The sequence below is a fragment of the Quercus robur genome, chromosome 1, assembly GCF_932294415.1.
Source record: "Quercus robur chromosome 1, dhQueRobu3.1, whole genome shotgun sequence".
Lineage (NCBI taxonomy): Eukaryota > Viridiplantae > Streptophyta > Magnoliopsida > Fagales > Fagaceae > Quercus > Quercus robur.
In genome coordinates, this window is record NC_065534.1 from 28669639 (window position 1) to 28674318 (window position 4680).

Below are 4680 nucleotides of genomic sequence, written 5' to 3' on the forward strand. Positions count from 1 at the left end.
TCCAACCCTATCTCATTCCTTTTGCAATTAATGTTTTGCTTTTCCCTCAAACTTCCCATTTCCATTTCCAATCACCTTCAGTAAAAGTAAAAAAAATAAAATCCCACACATTTCTTGCCATTTTTTTTTTTTGCAATTAATGTTTTGCTCTTTTTTCAACTTCCCATTTCCATTTCCAATCACCTTCAGTTAACAAAAAAATCTCACACATTTTTTTTTTCTTCTATTTGCAATTAATGTTTTGTTCTTCTTTCATCTTCCCACACTACAAGAAAATCAGGCAGTTGCGGCGGACCTATTGCGGCGGGTGGCAAAACAGCCGCTATAGGTGGCCTTATTGCGGCGCGAATTGGGCCAGCCGCTGTAGAGGAGATCTATTGCGGCGGGCCAATATCCCGCCGCAATAGTTATAGCTATTGCGGCGCGCTACAGCGGCGGGCCAATGACCCGCCGTAATAAATCTGTTTCAGCGGCCCCAAACCTAGATATAGCGGTGGGTGATTGACCCGCCGCAATAGGCCTTACATTTTCCCACACCTAGACCTAAATTTTCCCTCTGATTTTTTTGTCCCTATTCATTTTTACCACCGTTTCGTTTTTAGCTAGTCTCCAATGCACTCTCTCTCTCTCTCAGACGCTGAAAACCTCCTCACTGTCTCATCTCTTCCACTACCCACAAACCCACAACCACAGCCGCCACCACCACCACCTCCCAAGCCCCAACCACAGCCACCACGACCACCCAAAAATCGAGCCTAGTTAGGTCCAAAAACAAATGGGTCAGGTCTAGCCCGACCCATTTGTCTTATCGTTTCTAACCCTAACGATTCATGCCCCTAATCTAGAACCTTCCCTCGTTTTGTTATCTCATCCGAGCTCTCTTGACAGAAACCCATGGCTTGAGCGACCTGATCTCATCACCTCAAACCGGCACTGCCACCATAGGAGGCGGCTTGCTCCTCAGCAAAAAGCCTTACCGAGATTCCTATTTCTTTTTTCTGTTTATTGTTATCGAAACCCTAATTTCTTGTTTGGTACACCGCAGGACCGAAGGCACCGATTGACGCTTCGCGAGACATTCATCGCTCTGTCTATCTCTCACTCGGTCTAATTCTCTATTTCTCTCTGATTCTTTGCTGTTATTATTATTATTTTGGTTTGATTATTTGTTTGGTTTTTGAATAGCGGCTAGGGATTTAGAGGAAATTCAAGAGCTGTTGAGTGAGGTCGATGGCACTATAAAGCCTTCACTTTCTCAGGTAACGATGTTTTTTTTTTTTCTTTGGTTAATTAAGTAATTTTAATTAATGGGTGGGTAAGGGCTTTCTCAGGTATGCTTATTATTTTTTTGTTGTTGACGATTTCAGAGATTGCAAAGCCAGTGTCTCTGCAAACAGCAAGTTCTAAATACCCATCAACGATTCCAGTGTCTCTGCTAAAAAGGTAAAGGAAAAACTCTCTGTGTTTGTGATTTATTTATTTATTTTTGTGTGAAAAAATTGTTCTATGATGGAGTGACACAAGTATAAAATTGTTCAAAATACCCATCAACTACATGTCTGAACTATGTTTAAGGACTGTGATTTTTCTTGGGGGGGGGGGGGGGGGTTTAAATGATAAAATTGAGATGGGAAGGGTAGGGTCTTAGAGAGAATTTGAGAGGGTGAGAAAGAGAGAGAGAGATGGGAGTGAAGAGAAGAAAGCTTAGAGAGGGATACAGTGAGATTGAGATTTGCGGAGCAACATGTTGGGGTTGTTGGAGAAGGTGGGTGTGAGGGGGCATGAGAGAATGCCGAGCTTGGAAAATTGGCTGTTGTAATTGTGTTGTGCAAGAGGGAAGAAAAAGGCCCTTTTATTTATTTATTTATTATTATTATTATTATTATTTTTACCTCTATTTGACTATTTGTTAAAATAGTTTGCCATACAATAGTATTTTGAATGGAATTTTTTTAATATTAAAAAATAACTTCTTTTATCGTGTATGGTTTTAACTTTAGCAATGATCGTAAAAATAATTTACATTCGGCTTGGAAGAAGATAAAGAATCTAATTGGAAATAAATAAATAAAATATTATTTTTATAACATTCATTCAATTCTCTAAGTTTTAAGTTTTAAGGAAGGAATGTTTAGAAGTTTGAATGTATTTGGATTTTCACTACCGTGTATCTTGGGTATGATAATCACATTATAAATATAAAGTTCATATGGAGTGTGGGGGAAAGGCTAGAGTTTACAAATTACACAAATACTGGGTCTATTCAGCTTCTCTGTTGTTGTTCTTAAATGCCTCTGGAATGCTGTTGTACTTGTGTGTGTGTGTGTGTTTTTGTCTCCTCTGCTTTGTAAAATTTAGATTGTCATGATCCCAAAACAAAATACATAGTTCTTACAAACTGGGTTGTTGTATTTTAAACAGAACACAACAAATAAATTAAGAAAGTTATTAAGTTGTTGATCTGATAATTTGTATAGTAGCTTTAGCATTTTCCTAATTCTTTTTAAACGTGTCTAAGTTATGAGCATTCTAGTTTAGTTAACTTTGAGGAAAATTTTGGCATTATTTTATTTTGGGGGCTTTCTATGGTACCTCAAATTTTTAAAGGATGTGTCTATGATAGCAACGCACATGGAAGAGTTACTCTTTATTATAACATAAGTTACTAATGAAAGTTAAAGTTACTGCCATGTTTCTTAAAATGGCAACAAAATGAAAATTAAAAAGAAAAAAAAAAAACAAGTTTTTATTGTGACATGGTATAATCTAAATCTATCATTGGATTTAATATTAACTCTATTTGATCATATCAAAATAATAAGGAAAAATAAAATAAATTATTTTTAAAAACTTTGAAGTTGCTACTCAATGAAATTTGAGTCAAATGCAACCAATTTACTTTTGGATTACCATACCCAAATTTATATAGATATTGTAAAATTCCTCTTTTTTTGGTATACTTAGTGCTTGTTTGATTTTTTTTTTTGGTCGATTAATCTTATAAATAGAATAGACAACTTTTTAAAGTCTAATTTTTTTAATAAATGCAGAATATTGATCCATCTTGACCATGACACACTGCAAAATATTGAATCATTCAGAGGTGGGCATTCCGTTGAGAACTTTTGGTTCAGTCTTCATGCATTTACATGACTGCTTTTCATTAAGCCCTAATCTGGTCTTCTATAGTTTTGAGGAAATAAAAATGATTTAAATATTAACTTCTTATTCACATTGTTTTGGTTCCCAGAATATGAAAATCTCATGTTAAAAATAACTCTCTCTCTCTCTCTCTCTCAATTGAACAGCAGTACTGGATTCTGGCTACCAGAATAAAAATATAACTCTTTCCTCATGAAATTGATAATTACCACTCTCTAATCCTCCTAAACCATGGCAAAAGGAAAATTCAGACATTTCCTTTTAATGCCCCAGTTTCTGCAAATACCCTTCTTAGCTGGGGAACACCCAAAAATTCAAACCACTCATAGTGTTATGTCCTGTTTTTTCATGTTGTTTCAATAAGGTTTTAGATTTAATCAGTGTCCCTTCTCTGATGGTTTTGAATGTGATATTGCATTCTATTAGGAATGAAGAGAGAATGCTTATACTTGTTTCAACTAAATTGAATCCGAAATCATGGTCTGCTTTTTGTTGGGTGTGTTATATTATATGGGATTGACTTTGTTCGTTGTGATGATGTTGCCTGAGGAGGAATGGACAATAATTGTCATCTAAGAGATAAAGTGTTGGTGTTGGATTTGGTGGTGGCAGTGGTACTTAACTAAAAAATTTGTGTTGGTAGTAGCATAATTTTATTGTCTTCTCAACTCTTTTTAGTTGGCAGGAAAGTAAAGGTTGGGGCTCATGTTTTACTTTAACTCAATTCCACATGTATACTGCGTTTGTACCATATTACTTTTAATTATGTGTTTTTGAGCAAAGAATCTGGAGTATATGAATTTGAAACCCATCTTTGGTGTTGATTCTATTTAAACAGATACAAAGTCTTTTGCTGAAGAGATGGTCTTTTCCCCACAATTTGGTTTGCATTGTGTTTTTATCTGCTGTGGTTAGTCTGTTTTAATTTTTCTGATCAGATCTGATTCCATTTTTGTTGTAGATCTTCTGAGTGCATTCCCACCTAAGTCGGTGAAATTGAAAAAACCATTTGCGGTTCAACCCTGGATCAATTCGGAGGAGAATATTGGCAACCTTCTGATGGTATGTCAGTGGTGCTTTTCAATCCATTTTATATGCGTAGTGGAAAATGAATAATTATAATCACATAAAGCACACATTTTACCTTTGTGCAAGAGGTATCATAATGCTATTTTCCATGTTCGCACTATACAGTTTGTAACTAATTGAGACTAAAGGTTATACATACACCTCTGTTCTACATTGAATATTGCAATTTTGCTTCTTTAAGAATAAATGAATACTGAATGATAATTTTTTTAATTTATGTATATGTCATTTTGTGAAGATAGTGATTTTTGGATAGCATTTTTCTTATATGGTTATTTCATACTGAATGATAGATATTTCTTTTGATAAAAGGAACTGAATAACAGATATGAATGTGCTGCTTTTAACTGCATTTATTAAATGTGTTTTGCTTTTCTTGAGTGATAATGTTAAACCTACTACTATCATAATCTAATAATATAAACATGA

At 35.0% G+C, this 4680-nt stretch overlaps 1 long non-coding RNA gene across 1 annotated transcript; it reads left to right on the forward strand.

Annotated features, from left to right (window-relative positions):
• Window positions 1-602: 602 nt before the first annotated feature.
• Window positions 603-1448, forward strand: LOC126713950 (uncharacterized). The gene is made up of 3 exons (XR_007651504.1): window positions 603-1105; window positions 1186-1259; window positions 1368-1448. It is a non-coding gene; the product is annotated as an uncharacterized LOC126713950 (long non-coding RNA).
• Window positions 1449-4680: the final 3232 nt, after the last annotated feature.